We start from the raw sequence: 19,770 nt of genomic DNA on the forward strand, positions 1-19,770 counted from the left end.
ACCTTCGGACATCTCGTCAAAATTCTAAGTTTCACCCGCACCACCTAGATGTCTGATAATCCTAAAGAAATAAAATGAGATACTTAATCTTTCTCATTTTTCCAATGTTTTAATGACAGATGGAGTTGCCCAGTAACTTTATAAGATACTGGAAGACGGACGAACAGATAATGCACATGATATACTAGTATATTTATATACTGGTCACAAAAAATTTTAAGCTTTCCTTATATCGATGTTGCATCGGTCGGTCCACCTTTGTCTTTTTTGAATAAAATGTTTATTTATATTTGAAGAATATATTTTTCTCTAAAACTCAAGGTTCAAGATCATACATATAATCAGTTTTTTTTACAAATTTACTATTTTTATTTTTTCATTAATAGCCTATAAATTTCCTACTGCTGGACTAAGGCCTCCTCTCCCTTTGAGGAGAAGATTTGGAGCATATTCCACCACGCTGCTCCAATGCGGGTTGGTAGAATACACATGTGGCAGAATTTCGTTGAAATTAGATACATGCAGGTTTCCTCACGATGTTTTCCTTCACCGCCGAGCACGAGATGAATTATAAACACAAATTAAGCACATGAAAATTCAGTGGTGCCTGCCTATGTTTGAGCCCGAGATCATCGGTTGAGATGCAGGCGTTCTAACCGCTGGGCCATCTCGGGTCTCTTTTTTATAAATTGTGATAAGTTAAATTATGTCGTTTTATCAATTATCGGTACATCACACAAATATTACATTCATTTAAAGACCGCACCCTTTGCTGCCATGTTTTAATTTATTGATTCAATAAGCTACGCATGCGCAAAGCTAACAGTTTCTAGCTTACACTGAGACTGGAAATCTAGACATTCTAGTACTTGTTCAACACTCAGACTATCAACACGTTTCATTGGACAGTTATTTAAATTTTTCATAAATTATTAGTTCTTAAAATAAAAGTGCTTGAAATCCTAGTTTCCTTTACATTTAATTTGGAATGTGTGTAAAAACAACAAATTAGAAGGCAGTTGTTTTAAAAATTGTAAGTGCATTTTTATATGAATTAAAAAAAAAAATTTGATTGCCTATTCAAAGGTCTGATCCATGGGTACACAGATTTTAAATGTCAAATTTATGTGATGCAGCTGGGCAACTTAGTGCGATTTATTAATGCTGTTATTGATTTCAGGTTTTGCCCTCCCCCTCCTTTAGTCTAATATAAGGAGGGGGAGGGGCGTGAAGCTGCGCATTTGATGCACTCGGCGAACGGAGTAGACAATGATGATTTTTGAAGGTATTTTATAATTGTTTACACCTTTTAATATTCAAATACTATAGTTATGTTTTAAGATTTAACTTGCATAACACTTTAATAGATCAAAATTTATTAAGTAGTCAGAGTAATTTTTAAGACAGAATATAAAACATTTAAAATTGAATAAATTATAAATACTTACTTATAGTCCTTCATTTTCCTACAAAAGCATTACATGGCGTTGCGTTTAAAAAAGCATATTTAATTAATTTCAGGCATCCCCCTTCCCTTTCCGTAAGTCTACGATAAGGAGGGCGTGGCCTGTGGGACGGTGCATTTGCTGCACGGAGGTTACGCGTATCAAATATTACGAACGGTTTTTGCAGGTATTTATTTTCATTTTAATTTACTAATATGGCAAAATGTTTAATACATTAATTTAACTAAGTTAATTTCTATTTATATATTATTATTTCTCTTTCTAGGTCCTCGGTGCTTGAGTCTTCAGCACCTGACCGACGGTTCTGTGCGCGTTGGAAGTTTCACTTGAAGCTTCAGAGACTTTTAAACTAGTATAATACGCGCCATCTAAAGAGACTGGTCCGAAGTTAGCCTCTCTACTATATAACCTTTAAAATATAATAATCAACTAATTTCTGACCGGCCAACTTAGATCGCCCGTATTGTAATTAAGATAAATTTAATGTTGCTTTGTTAAATATGTTCATGTATCTAACAAAACAACCTGTTATTACTACTGTAAGTTACTATTATATATAGTTCAGGGCGGGGACGTATTCACTTGACGATTCCCAGACCTTGACTCTAGTATTATACGTACAAGTTATCAAGAAATGTTTGAAATCGACACATTTAAGCCACTAAACATCAAACATAAATATTGTAATTAAGGTTAACTTAATGTTAGTTGGCCCCAAGCTATTACTGCATGTTACTAATGTATGCGGTATTACTAAGGATTTCCCTGCGCGTAGTAATGTAAGCAATAGCGAAGGTATGCCCTCGATTTCTTCGCTACTATTGAATGCAACGTATGTTGCAATTAAAACATTAAGTCACTAAACATCAACGTTAAATATTGTAAGGTTCATTTAATGTTGGTTTGTTAAATATAGCCAAATATTTAACAAAACAACCATCATTAACTCTCGCCGTAAGTTACTAACTAACCTAGTATTGTAATCGGTAGGTATGGTATGCCCTTCGGTAGGTAATTTAAGGACAAAAAAAATTAAAAAACTGAATAAAATGTAACAAATGTTGTTTTATTTAATTTCACATAAATCTTAAAACTAACTGCTGCATTTTTTAATTTAATTTGACTAACATAGAATTTCTGATAGTTCAAACTATGAGCTACAATTTTTACACAAATAATTTGCAATATGCTTAAAAAGTATTCTAGATCTGTAGTCTGTAATATGCCTACACATACTTTTAATTTTGGCATAATGCTTGATTAGTCTCATTTCGTTACATTCATTAGTTTCATGATACCTATTATATATTTTGGCTAACGTTATAGACGTTTAAACTGTTTTCAATATATACACATATGTAATTATGTTCAACTCTCGATAGACCAACTGTTTATTCAATTTTTAATTTTGAAGATCGAGACGCACTATGTTTACAGTAATATTACATTCGGTATTTTTTTAAATATAGGCAGATTATCATGTGGGCCACCTCACTTAAAAGTGTGTGTGCGAGTGCAGGAGCGTGACTTTAGTAAATCTTTTTTCAACGTTGCTAATCGCTAGCAATCAAAATTTGAGTTTAATTTAAATATGTATAACAATTATAAACATTATTATATGTCGTAAGCCAATCATACTTTATGACTTCATCAACGTGATGCTAAAAGATATGTTGATATCGTTACAATCCACAATGCAAAAAGTTCAGCAGTGGGAAATTTACAGGCTGTTGATGTGTGTTAATGTGCAATTGGTATGTTACTGAGTAATCTGACTTTAAAACCGAACCCCTTAGAATATCGTTCTATTACAATAAAAAAACCCTAAAATACATCTTAGCTAAAGCTATTTAAAAACTGACACCACTTAAATGTCTATATTGTTCTTGGATTTACATGTAAAATATAAATTCCAATTTTCAAAGCATTTACATTTTGTTCTCCTTAATAAGGCTACAATAAAATGCAATATAGGTATGTGCGCTTGTCAAACTTATTTTTTGGATGTGGCAAAGTTTCAGACATTGACAGTTAGACGATCAAAAGGCTCTCTTTATAAAGTAGGTACAAAATAAAACACTGCGTAACAAACGACAATCTTAAAGAGTTTTTTATATTAACTACTATTTCAATCGCTAGAACATACTAATAATAATATTTTTTTTAGCAATTTTAGTGTTCAAATGTGGTTAATTGTGAACGCTCCTTTAGTATATTGATTGAGCTAAACCTACGCATGCGTATAGCTATCTATTTCTAGGTTCCAATGGACCTGGGAGCCCAGACATTTTAGTGCTTGTTTCGTCACTGTTTACACGTTTATTTGAATATTATTTTTTTAAATATTTAATATTACATTAGAGTTTAGTTTTAAAAGTAACTATATTATAGTTTTTAGTTAATTTCATTAAAAACGTGTATAAAAGCAATAACTTCGGTAGCAGCTCTTTTTTAAATCGTGAGTGATATATTACATAGTTTTATGACATCGTGAACATGTTTATCTTCATTAAAAAAAATCTTTTTTAGGTATAGCACTCCCCCCCCCCCCTCCTTAAGTCTGAAGTAAGGAGGGGGAGGGTTGTGAAGCCGCGCAGCTGCTGCACACGGCGGAGATGGCGCAACAGATACTTCTGACGCTATTAGAAGGTATAAACTTATAATGTTACTTTTTCTTACTTAAAACTTTCTTTTCAAAATCTAAGTTATCGATCACAATAAAAAAATAGCAACAAATTTTAATATCATATTACTATAACTATAAACGTGTTGTATTCTATTAACATGTTACCTTTTCTTTTTAAGGTACTGGTGCCTGCTTCTTCGGCTCCGGGTGGATTGAAATAGAATTTTAACTTAATTCGACAGACTTTTAAGATAGTATAATACGCGCAATCTAAAAAGATTGGTTTGAAATTAGACTGTCCAAGATGGTACTAATTTCTGAACGGCCAACCCAGACGTGCGCGTATTTAATTTAAGTTAAATTTAAGGCAAGAAATTTAGAAATGTCATTGCTTTCTTCGATAATATTTGCACAAGTATAGACAAAATAAAAAAATAAAAATGTTACTGTGTTTCATTTTTAATTTAAATTAGTTTTTTTTTATTTACTGATCCTTTTTTCAGTTTAATTTTATTAAAATATAATTTCTGATAATGTATGATAAAAAATTATATCGATCAAAAAGAAAATTTTACAGAAAAGCGTTTTTAAAATTCAAAAATTTCAAATCGTGACTCCCGGTCATCCAAGGATTCAATATTGACAAAAGAGTTTTAATCTATTTCTAGCTTATATTAAATTTTTAATTTTGTTTCCAAATTCATTATTCATGTTTTATAGCAGACATAATAGCACTATGTTTTATTTTAAAAAAAAACATTAAGGCTGTTTCCAATACATATGTATATATTCAAGGGAATTTGAAAAATCTAGCATGTGTAACTACGTGAATTCGTGTTTATTCTTAGGTATTTTAACTAATTACAGATTAAAATATTTATTTAGAAGCTCAATATTAGCTCACACTTAGTTCGGGCTCGTAATTCTCATCCCTCAAAATAGTGCAGTCAATGAGGGAATTCTGGATGGTCATTGAAGAATCTATTCTAGAATATATTCTGGAATCATTGGATTCTAGAACAAGTGCCGACAAAGTTTGCCAACTAAAGCTGAGACTGGCGTCAAACCCACGAGATCACGCAGTATATAGCAGTTATAGAGTTCCGGGCTATACTAACGGCCATCTGTAAGGTCCACTTAGCCACCTGAGAAGATCATGCAGACCAACGAGGCAACGAAAGCCGCTGGAGGTAGAATTCAAAAAAGCTGGGGCAGCCTAATACGACAACGACATATTCCAAGTCATCAAGGGGAAAATATCGAGGTCGTGTATGGTTGCCTATAGCGCTGCGAGAGAATTCGTGGGCCAAGTCAAAAAAGAGGAGTGGTAAGACAAATGCCTCAAGTTCTTCACGCTGGCAAGAGACCCAGTGGTGGTACTGGCCAGATGCACAAGAATAATGCTAGACAATCAGATACTTGAGATGGCAAAGTCCATCTCAGTTGGTCCGGGCATCGACGCATCTCTCATGGGCTGGAAACTGCCACAGATATTGTGAATAAATGGGGTACCAGGATATGGAAAGACGACTCACATAGTCAGAAACTTCGATTTAGACAACGAAGTAGTAGTCACCGCCACACTCGAAGCCGTCAAAGACCGGAAAGACCACCTAACGCACCGATTTGTTGAAAAAGTCAAATCAAGGTTACTAACTATGGCTTGCGTTAAGTAAATGGGCACGAAGTATAACCAAGTTAAGGACGATAAAACCTTCATGAACCACTTCGGAACCATAGTAATGGTAGCATACTGTCCGGAGTTATTGAGGTGGTCCTCATCGAAGACATTAATCACAAGACACACCAATATCTGTGTCTACTAAACGGACGATGATGACGACGCTATCAGCAAATTCATCAGCCGAGCGGTGGGTGTCAGCGACGACTATCTATCTATCAGGAACTATAGAACTCTTCTGCATGGTAGCAGAACTCACATTTAAGTTTGATCTGCTGAACAATGATCTGCTAAGTTCACACACATCTGTGAGCCCATGGACATTGTTTAATTAATAAATAAATAAATAAACTTTTTTTTGCAGTTTAGTTTTCAGGATAACTCAGAGAAAACTTTTTTACCATTTAACAAATACTTAGTAAATATTCCTAAAATAAAACTTATCAGGTAACCACTTCAGATTTTTATATTAACTGGTATGATATCTAAAAAGAGCATAAAATTGAACTAGTTTGGCTTGTCGGGCGATTTACTTGTGTAGAAAAACAAATAAATTAAATAATTTGATGTGAACAATTAAAAATATTAAATTTTTCTAACTAAGTAAATACGAGTACTTAAATCTTGCGACAAGTTTTTATATCATTTAGATGGTGTCAAATGCGAAATTACATTATAAGTTAGAAATTACGCTAAACGTGATAAAAGTGATAAATTATAGTATGATAATACTATTTTAATAATCGTAACTTTGCTTTTTATTTTTCCGCTAAAAATATTTTTCGTGTCTCCTGAAAATTTAATTTCCTGGCACTTATAAGATTATGGTTTGGCACCCCTCAAATGTATTTTTAACCGAATTCAAAAAGGAGGAGGTTATCAATTCGTCTGTATTTTTTGTTTGTTATACAAAATCATTTAGCTAATAGGTCTGGATATTTTCTATTGCTGGACTTAAGCCTTCTCTTATCTCAGGGAAAATGTTTTGGTACTTATTGCCCCAAGTGAGGATTGCAGGTTTCTTATACTTACTTACTTACTTACTTACTTACTTACTTTACTTCGCGTGTTTTCCCTTTTCTTTACAATTCGTTAAAAAAAAAAACAAAAAAAAAAAAATTGCAACCCATATCCTTCGGCTGAGAGACTGTCAATTTACCACCTTGAATCCTATAGAATATATTTTTTTAAATGCAGTCGTTATCGAATAATTATTATGAAATAATGAATGCAGATAACTTACCAAATCTAGGACCTAATGCTGAGTGTTCACCGCCGCTCACAGACATTGGGGCTGTCAGAAATAAGTTTTTCCTTTTTTAAGTTAAATAGATTTCAAGCTAACTTATTTTATTGGCTTAACCATTTTATTTTTTGTATTCTGGCAAAATATTTACTTAATATTAAGGAGCAGCAGCAATTCTTTTGCAAGCTCTCCATCCTCGAAGGACGTGGTTCGATACTGACTTTTTATTTTTTGATTGAAGTAATTATATATTTGATCCTATAACTATTTGTCCGTAAGTTAACCGTTTAACCTGTTCAAAGTAGTATATTGATTTTTTTTTTAAAAAAGTAAGTATTTATTAAGCCACTTCTACGAGCTCACAGTTGCTCGTGCCTTTTTTAACTTTATGTTTTTATTTATTTCTAGCAGTTTACGATTACTTGGATTACTGCAGATCTTCGCTAGTGTTGGAGATTGCCGTCCATCTTGAATGATGGCCAAGAATTACTTATATATTTTATTGTATTGTACTAATATATGTATGATTATATATGATCATGAGATCATATATATAAATAGAATATTATGACGCTTTAATATGTGATTATAATATATGCATTTTCGCTTTCAACCAATGTGTAAGTATACACACACAATTTACACATATTTGAATATACATTTATTTATATATAGTTAAAAAATCATTTAATTAAAAATTGCAATTAATTCAATAAGGTCATTAAGAATCAGTGGCTTTGCACACTTTTCCACTTTTTTAAATGATAACAAAATCTTGATCGCGAGCAAAAATTGTATGTTCCTTTACGGGAAATTTATGACTAATTTCCAAAAATAATTCTTTTTTAATTAAAACGAAGAACATACCAAGTACTTGATTCTTATATAGTATGTCCTATTTCACTAAAATTAAATACATCTTGTAAAGACAAGAAGCGATATAGTTGGAACGGTTTTGCCCAAGTTTCATTCTAAAGAAAGACGGTTCCTTCGACCTCCAAATAAATTCCCATATTGACAAGCTGACGACTTTTATACATCTGTATACGAATTAATGTTAGGAGGTACACCTATTACTGAGGATCAAAATGAACCACCCGAACGTCTGAATTATGGCTTCTAGAGTCCGCTCCATCTTTATTCATCACTTTTCTGCCCATATCATCTTGCTTGCGATGAAATTCCAAAATTCGCTTTGCAGGTTTTTTATTTTTTCAGTTGGAGCAATATCTATTTCGATTTTAGAAGTAACATGTCGGGAATAACAACTCAAGGAAGCTTGAATGAACGATTAAACTTAGCAAAAAAATTTTAATAAGCTGGTTTAGATACTGGGGCCTTAGGGATCCAAGACGATGCTTTTTTTAAAAATCCTTCATATAGTTTGAGCTGGTATTGACTTTATGTACTCAATAATCTTTTATTACCGTTTTGGCTCACGTCTTTGTCATTGAGAGCTTATTTGGACCTTAAAACGTTAAGGCATGCAGTCACAATTATGAATCATGATAGCTTAAGTAACCCTTATACTGTATTGTACAAGTGAACGCCTCTACGTAAAACGTTCTATTGCAATAATTCGTATTTGAGTTTGTTGGGCACTTAAAATGGCACCCCTCATTTCTAAGGTGTTTGCAATTAAGCAAATAATGCGATATGTGATTGAATTAAACAATAACATATGCTTCAAATATGTTCTAAATATGAATTATGAGTTTTCTTTGTTCTTTATTACCGACATAAATCACTACATAGCTGACGCTGATATATTGATTTAATGCGTTTTGCGTAGGTGTTGCAGGTGGACAACGCCCTATGGAGGTTGGCGGAGGATGGTGAAAGCGGACTCTGCCTCCATACCCCTAACTAAATAGGTAGATGCAGTGGGGAATAATAGGACACTAAAATCAATATCTGCATTTGTAGTATGTACTCGATCATTCTATGCAATTATACATAAGTTCTTCTCCCTCTCGCGAGCTTGGGGAGGTGCGCGCTGTGATACACGCAGAATAAATAAAAGCAATCAGCATGTAACTAGGGAGAATATCTAGGTACACTAGACAGGGGGTCCGAGGACCGCTGTATTGATTTATTTAAAATCTGAGAGAGGTCATTCGCGGAAGGGCAGGGCGTGGCATTTTCTACAGCCTTAACAAAGGATTGTGTATTCATGATAAGAGACATTATTCATACATAAAAGTAGGATTGATGTCAAGATAAGTTTAATGTTAATTTGTTGACTTCTATTTGCACGGATTATATTTAAAAGTCAATGTATAATTTGAACATATGGTTGAAGATCATATCATTCTCTTTTATGATTTGACTAAGGTTGGTTTAGTTATCGCGCATTGTTACTTTTAAGGTATAGCATAAGCAAGTGGTAGGAATTATTAACAGTGATAATTTACTTGGTGGTAGGGCTTTGTACAAGCCTGGTCTGGTTAGGTACCACTCCCTTATTAGATATTTTAACGGCAAACAGCAATACTTAGTATTGTTCTATTCCGATTTGATGGGTGCGTACGCCGGTGTAAATCAGCCACAAATAACATCTTAGTTCCCAATTTTGTTGGCGCATTGGCGATGTAAGATTTAAGAAAGATGTAATGGTTAATATTTCTAATAAGGCCAATGTCTATGGGCAGTAGGTACCACTAACCCTGGGATAGTCCATATGACCATCAGAATAGCTGTACTAACAAAAAAACTTTTGAAAAAAAGAAAGGCTTGTGTTAAGTAAGTATTCAGTAAACAATGTCTAAAAAAATATCAATGCAAATATTAATTAGTCAATCTAAGTCATAGTCTAAGTGGGATGTAAGGGGGCGCAAACTACACCTTAGCGCCCCAAGCCAACCTCACCTGCTTGTGGTGCATCCTACCGACGAGCAAACGAGGATCTGGCGACCGACTGATTGCAGTATAAGCATGAAACAAAAAATTAAAAAAAAATTGGCGTAGCTAAATACCACAGGCCGGTAACGGGCAGCAGCGTCACCGGTGCAAGTAGCTGCGATCGCAAATCCGCCTGCCCAGCGTGGCGATTATTTGCAATACCTCCAAATGCTGAACACATGTAAGTCACGGCCCACAGTTCCCGGCGGTCTCGCTATTCCTCGTCATGGTGGCGACAATGGTAACGGCGGGACGGGGGGTGCTAAGAATCACCGGGCAAAGGGAGACCACCACAACCGACTAACGACGTACAACAAACGCATGCTACGGCTTGACTCGAATCTATCGCCCAAGATAGAATAAACCAAGAGATCAGCAACCTCGTACGACACGACCTCCGGTGCTCCAATACTCTTACGATTGAAAGAGCCATCGAGCAGAATTGGGGTTTAAGGTCTTCGTAGAATATCTTGGAAGGATCCACCTGACGAAGTTGACCACAGCAAGTGCAGAAGTGGCTTCTTCCAAGCCGGCAGTTCTTTTGTAAGTAGACGACTTCTACGGTCGATTATACGCATCGGAAGCATCTCGACCTGATCCCGAAAATTAGGATCCCAGAGCTACATTAACACGCCATTTCACCGAAGATCTGCCAGAAGTCACTATTGGAAAAATCGAGATTGCTCTTAAATAGCTTAAAATGGAAAATCCCCTGGAGAGGACGGCGTTACAACAGAGCTATTGGAAGCAGGAGGTAAACCAGTACTGAGGAGCTCCAGAAGCTTTTTAACTCTGTCCTCTTCGAAGGGAGAACTCCGGAGGCGTGGAATCGGAGTGTGGTCGTCCTGTTCTTCAAAAAGGTAGACAAAACCCTGCTGAAGAACTATCGACCCATATTCCTACTGAGCCACGTTTATAAGGTGTTTTCAAGAGTGATCACGAAACGTCTTGCGCGAAGATTCGACGAATTCCAACCCCCGGAACAGGCCGGGTTTCGGAGCGGATACGGCACCATAGACCACATCTACACAGTGCGGCAGATTATACAAAAGTCGCATGAGAATAACCGGCCCCTGTATCTTGCATTCGTGAACTATGAGAAGGCTTATAACTCGGTTGAAATCTGGGCTATTCTTGAGTCCCTACAAGTTGATTGGCGATACGTCCAAGTGATGAGATGTCTCTACAAAGTCGCCACCACGACCGTCCAAGTACAGAATCAGCAAACAAATCCCATACGATTGCATCGAGGAGTGAGACAAGGAGACGTTATTTCCCCCAAATTGTTCACTAATGGAATGGAGGATATGCGTTTAGGTAGAAACAACTTTGAAGAATTTGGCTGGGTTGGGCAACATTTGGGAAGTTTCATCGAATCTTCACATCGTCGATCCCACAGTGCCATAAGACGAAAGTCTTCAACCAGTGCGTCCTACCCGTCATGACATACGGAGCCGAAACGTGGACACTCACGACAAACTTAAAGTCAGTGTGCTATAGAAAGGGTTATTCTCGGCGTTTCTCTAAGGGATCGCATTAAAAATGAGGTGATCCATCAGAGAACCAAAGTCATCGATTTAGTCCGCCTAAGTAGTAAGCTGAAGTATCAGTGGACCGGCCATATTTGTCGTAGAACCGATAACCGTTGGGGAAAATATGTTCTAGAGTGGAGACCGTGTCTCGGCAAACGTAGTTTAGGACGTCCTCAGGCACGGTGGAGTGACGATTTGCGCAAGACGGCTGGCAGGAGCTGGATGTGAGTTGCTGAAGAAAGACCACAGTTGGGTTCATTTGGAGAGGCCTATGTCCAACAGTGGACGAATAAGGGCTGATGATGAAGTCATACTTTCGAGTATGTATTTTTCAAAATCAGTGAGAAAATGCCTGTCTATTTATTTGGTATTCTAGAAGAACTTTTTTTATTCATTCTATCAGGAGTCTTCAGATGTTTTGATGTATGAAAATCTGCTACACGTGCTTCTCAAGAGGGACCAAGAGGAGATATAATGTCACTTAATTTTATAATTTATACAATTAAAAAATAATAATAAAAATATACCATAATATATTAGTTAATTATTAAATTGTTATTTTTCATCAAATGTCACCTGTAATCTTATAGCATATAAGGTACCTGAAACACGTAAGGCCCAGTGCCTGATAAATCCCACGTTTTAAATATCCTACACTACAAAGTCAAACGGATTGGGCTATCATCGTTGAGTGTCTAACCTTGAATGGCCTGAGTGAACATTGCCCATGACTGAAGCGAACCTGTCGGAACTTACAGTCGAAAGAAAGTGCGTGCGATTTCTAGTAGGCGCTTATTAAATTTCGACGTACAAAAACTTAGTGAATCTTTATTCTAATAATATAGAGTGGTTTATTCGCTTGTTATACATGATGTTATCAAAATTTAAGTTTAAAATTAAAATTTTATATCTATTTTTTTGTGTAAAGTTACTACCCTAGCCTAATAAGGCCCATCAGAAATCGACCTGGACCTTATTATGATTATCTAATGCTATAAGTTCTTTTAATTTTTTTATTTCCGTACAATTATGGAACCAGACGAAGAATAAGCACCTAAACCAAAGCAAAATTGTGCGAAATGGTTCGAGCACCAGATCAGCTGTAAGGGCTGTATAACGAAATATACTTTCCCAAAGAGAAACTGCTAGAAGATATAACATACTACCACTTAAAATTGACTCAATGGAAAGGAAATAAGGTCGAGCGGCCACCTTAACACCTTTAAGAAGAAGATTTAGAGGGTAGAATAATACGCTTGGCTTAAGTGGGAAACCTAAGCTCGAAAGCAATCACGTGTTTTTGTAAAAAAAAAACAACATCGCTTCAGTGGTACCACTTCGAAAGATGAAAGAAAATGGTTGAAACTTTTTCTAAAAGGGCTAAATCTAAATCTTCAAATAATCCGACGAAAAGCCAAAATGGTGACCCCATTAAGGACCTAAAAGTGAATAAATAAATAAAATATTGTCATTTATTATTTCTTTCATTCATATTGAAAATAGACAGGAATGCCTGTACAATATGAATGGAAAGAGTTGCCGTATATTTTTCATCACGAACGAGCCGTGTTACCGAAAAAGGAATAAAAATACTGCATCAAATAGCTAACGAACTGCAGAAAGCGTCACAGTAGTCGGCTGTGTAAATGCTGTAGGGAATGCTATTCCACCGATGATTTTGTTCAGAGGCAAAAGAATGAAACCTGAATTTACTGATCATTTACCAGCATGATCATTGGTCAAAATGACTGCAAAGGGATACAACACACTTTTATTAATTTCATTGAATTAATAAATAATATTTATTTAATAATTTTTAATTTGGTTAAAAACAAAATTTTAGGAAAGTGTCTTCCGATGTTTGTTGGTGCAGCGGGCCATCTCGATTACAGTGTAGTAGAAGTAGCTGTAAAAAATGATATAGCACTGTATTGCCTTTCGTCGAATATGACACACGAAATCCAAACCATGGATAATCGGTAGATCGTTCTTTTGAGCACCACTGGGATCAAGAACTGTTAAGTTTTATTTTAAAAAATACAGAAAGAAAACTAAATAAATCAAGTTTCAACATGTACTTGTCGGAAGTGTGGCCAAAATACATGACATATGATAATATCGTAAATGGATTCAAAGCTACCGGTCATTATCCATTTGACCCCAAAGTTATACTTGAAGAGGCGTTTGTCCTATCTGCATTTACAGAGTTACCTATTCCAGCAAGCAGTGACAATTTTATAGACATATATTACCCAGATTACTGGTTTAAATGTAAACACAGGCTCTGAATTTGACTCAGGCTCCGATAATATCCCATTACCTATATTAAGAACCAGTGCTGTTACTCCTACCCTAAGCTAACTAAATACGGAAGAGCAGAGCAGTCTTATGAAGAAATACCTTCTGTCGATTCCTCAATATATCAGTCGCTAAAATTAACACATCTGCTCCCCGTAATAAACCATCAAATTATAGTAACCAAACATTTATATGCAACAGGAAATTAAGTACATCTTCTACTAGGCCAAAAGGAACACCAAATACCTCCAAAGGTAGAGGTCAGAAATCTGGATTGACTAGAAAGAATCAGCAGTAATTAACTGTGACTTGGTATTGTCATGCTTGCAGAGAAGATAAGATTGCCTGGTTCCACGAGATATGTGTCCACACACCTTACCTTGATGTCGATGTTGATGATTTCGACTGCCCTGTATACTGCATTACCAACTAACGTATGGCTTGGTTTATTTTTACTTTAAATTTAATAGAATTGTTAGGATTTTAAGAGTAATTACTGAAGAGTTTATTACATTTAAGTAAATGTCAAGACTGATTCCCATGAGTAGATTCATATTTAAGTTACTATTTTATATGAAATTTTGTTTGTTGCTTAGATTTTTTAATTGTTATGTTTCGTCTCTAAAATAAGAATAACAGAGGTAGATAAGGCAACTTATTTAGAGTAGCTTTAAAAAATTGAGTTCTTTCGTTTCCTTCGAAGTTTAAGAACGCCTGCTATAAATGTATATATAACGGGACGAGATTACTTTGATTGTGGATTTGGATAATTAATGAATAGTTAGCAATAATGTTTGATGGCTGATTTACTTTTAAGAGCGGGTCACCCCGAATGGAGTTGCAAGTGTCATGGCAACGCGAGTCGTTATGTTTTGACAAGCGATTCGAATGCGATGGTGGCTTGCAAACCCATTTGCTCTTAATCGAGATGAATTATTGTAATCTTTTGATATTATTGTATTGTACGATTATTGAATCAATTAATACAGTGATTAGACGATATTAAATACGTTTTATTTTGTGAATATCTCCATTGCACGCCCACATAATCTACCAAATGTCGGATCAATCCCCGAACCCAACTGTTCGGCATCCTGCTCCACCGACATATATATTTTTTAGTTTTATTTTTAACTTACAATTTATTTTGTATTAAGACTTGATTCCAAAGAAAATACTGAATATTAATGTTAAGATAAACATAATTCTTTCATAGGCCCTAGCCTTTTCATGGAACAGTGGTCAAAAAAAGACACGAAAGTCTCCTTAAAAAAAGCTTTTAGTTAATAGAAAATATATTTTTACTGAAACAAAATTATGTTTAATACATTGATTATTAAATAAATAATTAAACAAACATTTATTTTTTTATTTAATAATTCATAGTGGTTTTTTTTGTACTGAAAAACAAATAAGGTAGAATTACATGGGTCACGTACCTTATATCACAAATAGATATTTCCAGGTTCTGGATTTATCGATTGAAAAGTTCAGACATGCGCAAGTCTATCTGGACCTAACGGGGCCTGGAAATCTAGGCATTCTAGCCTCGGCGGTCAGTCTATAATCACGTGTGTTGTGCAATTGAGATTGATGATCCAGTAGAATCAGTGAAACTTTGTAATATTTTAATTTACAAGTGTGTGCGTATCATTCATTTGGATTTCGTAAGTATTTAAAAATATGTATTATTTGTATTTTACTAAATATGCTCTAAGGCGAATGTGATCAAATATTTGTGTAAATGAATAATAATAATCATTATTATAATAATAAATAAAAATATTAATAAAGTAATTTTTACGAATTTTTACTAGTAAATTTTTACTTAAAAGCGAGCGATACTTTATTTTTAGTTTTTTTTTCTTTATTAACATGGATTTGAAGTGAGCTTAATATAATTTATTAAAATAATGCCAATTTAAAAATCACAATAATGATGTATAATTTTATTTTGCTGAGCCGATTTATTGCCCATGCGATTGATGCTTTGATATTTATGAAAGTGTACACCCCCACCCTTCTCCCTATGGGAGGAAGTGGGGTATGCGCAGTTGCAATGCAAAGGAGAGGGGCGAATATTTTGTTCCCATGTATACGTTGATGTATAAATGTGATTTTAATTCGATGCGAGACGCATGTGAAATTCTACTAGTTCGAATCCATGTTTATTCCGTATAACAGATCCATGTTGATAAAGGAACGTACTTTGCTCAATTCATTTATTTTTATTTAAGGTAGTTTTTTATGTTATGAGAAATTACTGCTGGTGCTTAGTTCTAATGCGGCGAAATAAATCTTAACGCAATAGATTTTGATTATTTTATCAGTCGCTTTAGTTGTGTGAGTTTACAATTTACTTATCCGTTTATTAAAGCAGTTTCATTTTAATATTTCCGTCGCAAACAATTAAAGAATATTTATATTTCTTTTTAGGTTACGAGATGTATTGACAAGTTCGTAAACAACGCGTTCGTTGGAAATAAATTCTTAATTAATAAAATGTCAACATCGACGAGCATCTGCTTAACCCTCCGCATATCAGCATTTGCGAAGCCTTGGTACATGCATTCAGTTTTTTGATAGCAAAATAACATTGATTGAGTGCTCAACGAGTAAGAAATAAATATTTGTTTTTACGTCCAGATCTCCACTTTGAGCGATGATGATGACGACGATTTGCTGTTTTTCTCGCAACGACGCTTAAAGAAGAAAAGATTCGGTAAATATATTTCAAATTAGTAGCAAAAATTTAATAAATAATATAAGAAACTAAAGTTGCATACTAAACTTTCAGTGGAAACGTCGGACGCTGCCAAACCAGAGACAGCAGAAGCGGACAGAGAGGGTATATATCAAAATATATAATTATAAACTTACATTAAACATTTTCTGTAATCAAATTAGATGTTATATTACAAAAAATCTTTTCAGTATTCTTCCAACAAGCGCCGCGGCAACGAGATGAAGAGGATGGATGCATTTATTGGTATGATTACTACAATGATGAGGTATGTAATTAGCATATATACTAATGATTAATTATATAAGGCTTTTTGTTTAGATTCCTCTCATCTGCGTATTTTCTACAATAGTTTATATTTTTCAGCTCGAAGAGGTCTGTGAACCATCTGAAGACTACGCTAATGCTAAGCGCATGGCTCTAAGAAAGATAGGTTATTAATACCGACTCTAATGTCTTCTGGAATTTTTACGTAATAAACTGAATATTAAAATTGATATTGGTATTTTATTATATTTATAAATTTTATAAATCTATGTAAATTGTAAATGATCGAATAAAGTGTGATGTAACTGTAAAAAACATTTTTTAGTTTCCTCCAGAACTTCACTAACGCTCGATAAAAGTGTTAAATATTATGAAATGGATGATACGGACGAGGTAATTACATCGAAATATACGCTAATGACATGAATTTCATGAGATTTTTTGTTACTTACCTGCTACGACTTTCCTTATCTGCTAAGAATCTACTTTCTATAATATTAATAATTATGTTTTACAGGCTATGGATTTGTTGTGTAAATCCGAAGAATTAATTAATATTAATAAACACAACGCTGCAATGCATATGAGTAAAGGTAAATTTTATCGGCGAGATTCAAGTAACCTTAAAGGCTACTTGAATCCCCTTAAAGGCTACTCGAATCTCCCAAATTCTGTTTCTGTTATTTATAAATTTTATTTTATTATTATATGTTAGACGTAAAAATACATATATAAATAATTGTATGGAGTCGAATGAGATATAATATTTTTTCAGATTTCTCGGCACAAGTCCTGGCAGATTTTGAAGAGCAGGCAGCGTTTCCTGTAGACCAGTCACCTGCAGCAGCTCCCGAAGATATGCCAGCGGTCGATGCATATTTTAATTGGATTGAGCACTACTTCGGTCATTTTTTGATTAAAAGAGATGAGGCTGCAAATGAGGTAATTATTATCGATTAATTTGTCTTATCTGAACAGTCATCTGAATTATAGAAGTTATGAATACACCTTGTACAATCTTGTCAACCATAACTCTCAGTAACAGTGTTGACTTTATTCCGCTTATAATGTTTTTGTTTTATTAAAATGTAAGAATCACACATTGCTACCAATGGAATAATATTAAGAAATTAGTTAAACTAAATTTAATATGAGTAGATTTATTGCTAAGTACAAGATGTCTCAGTAATACAATGTTAGAAGCAGTTTGATGTTTTCATCCTACGAAATTTGTCTCATTACAAGAATATTTTTCGAAATTTCATTTCGATAAATATTTTAAGACATTTCGACAAAAGCAAACCGTATGGGTGGTGCTAGTGATGGAGGAACAGGCTGCTTCTGGAGATATCTCAGAGGTTTTAAATATGATTACATGTAGTAGAGTAGTGTCATTTTATTATCTTCGAATAAGATTAGTAAAACATAAGGGTTTTGAGTCGTGTGCGGGTCATCGTGTATGGTAAATTTTATCTCACTTTATATAGAAGACGCTCCTTTATTGAAATATAATGAATATTATAATTGAATTTAATTATTAAATAACATGTTAGTTAATAAAATTATAATAATATAATCTTATTTAAAGAATTGTCATAATAATTATGTCATTTTTGCATGACATAACATGGTATGACAATTCTTTATGTACGATACATACTCAAGGTAAAAATTATTGATGTATATTATTACTCTAAGGATTGATAAGTTAACACAGATAAATGAGATATAAACGGATAGCTGTAAATATTTAGCTCACTAACTAGCGATAAGATTATATAAGATTCTGATTTGTTTAATAAAACTCTAACCCTTCCCATTTGTTATGTATATTAAATATAAGTGAATTTTCCAAAGACGGCTTGGTAAACATGAGTTATTTACTAACTCTTTCAGTTGGTACCGATTTAGAACATTGTCGTGTAACAAAAGTGAGAGTGAGAAAATATTCCCAATACAAACCAAAAGCATTGTCACTTTAAACCCTAAAAATACGTTAATATTTTCCGCATATCTTCATCATTACCTTTGTTAGACTTCGAGACACTTGTATAATGTAGTATAGTTAGTATTTAATCAACTTCTTTTGACATCTCGATGTTTTAACATATCAATGTGGTTGATGCTTATATTATTAGTATTAATAAGATATTTATTCAAATGTTAATAAATGTTACATATAGGGGGCAAACGCAGAGTGCCGCATCAGGTTTTTCGATAAGTTAAGATTTTAATCTTAACTTTAGATTGACATTTACATCTTAATATTAAGATTTACCGCTTAACTTTGATTATAAAGTAGTTTTTTGTTAAGGACAACATTTACTATTATACAAGTAGATTAATTAATATTTAAGGAATTTTATTCAAATTATAATCATCTAAATGTATCTTAATGTCGTTCATCTCATTGTCTAGTAATATAATTCCAATATAAATGTTTACATGTGTAATAAATATATTGAATGTCTATGTTTTTCAGTCCCTTTCGAAACTTTTCTTTGGATTACTATAAGTATTTTTAAACGGGATATTTACCATGTTTTTTATTTTTATTTGGTGGAGCTCGTGAACAAGACATTCTACGAATGTAATGTAATAATGTCGAAATATCGAACTCCACCAAATAAAAATAAAAAACATGGTAAATATCTCGTTTTATAATACTTATGGTAATAAAAATAAACATTAAAAAACAAAAAAAAAAATTAAAAAAAATTATAATGAATAAAAATAAAAATAAAAAAATAATAAATTTAAATAACCATGTTAATAAAAAAAAAATCGTTGAATTTTAAAAATATCTGCTCTAAGCCTACGAGCATTGCAAAATATTAACAATAAAAATTTAATAATATTCTAAAGGTTGTTTTTATTTTTACCTACATTCAACAGTTTCAGTGACGAGAAAAGTAAACTACATGTAGAAACGCATTGTTAAATTATTGTCAGTACAAATTTAAAAACCATTTAAAATAAATTTGTCTTTTCGTATGCACATATTAATTCT

General features: G+C 33.7%; 3 long non-coding RNA genes across 4 annotated transcripts; all 3 read left to right on the plus strand.

Moving 5' to 3' along the window:
• The first annotated feature begins 987 nt into the window (after window positions 1–987).
• Window positions 988–2,519, plus strand: LOC125076281. The gene is made up of 4 exons (XR_007120299.1): window positions 988–1,033; window positions 1,181–1,285; window positions 1,522–1,632; window positions 1,732–2,519. It is a non-coding gene; the product is annotated as an uncharacterized LOC125076281 (long non-coding RNA).
• Window positions 2,520–3,760: 1,241 nt separating this feature from the next.
• Window positions 3,761–4,536, plus strand: LOC125076282. Its single transcript, XR_007120300.1, has 3 exons — window positions 3,761–3,924; window positions 3,996–4,115; window positions 4,272–4,536. It is a non-coding gene; the product is annotated as an uncharacterized LOC125076282 (long non-coding RNA).
• Window positions 4,537–15,293: 10,757 nt separating this feature from the next.
• LOC125076288 lies at window positions 15,294–16,980 on the plus strand. Of its 2 annotated transcripts, XR_007120306.1 has the most exons (6): window positions 15,294–15,417; window positions 16,187–16,311; window positions 16,397–16,472; window positions 16,548–16,598; window positions 16,685–16,761; window positions 16,860–16,980. It is a non-coding gene; the product is annotated as an uncharacterized LOC125076288 (long non-coding RNA). The 2 variants fall into 2 exon arrangements; XR_007120305.1 differs by having other exon boundaries at window positions 16,685–16,980.
• Window positions 16,981–19,770: the final 2,790 nt, after the last annotated feature.

Source organism: Vanessa atalanta, chromosome Z, assembly GCF_905147765.1.
Source record: "Vanessa atalanta chromosome Z, ilVanAtal1.2, whole genome shotgun sequence".
Lineage (NCBI taxonomy): Eukaryota > Metazoa > Arthropoda > Insecta > Lepidoptera > Nymphalidae > Vanessa > Vanessa atalanta.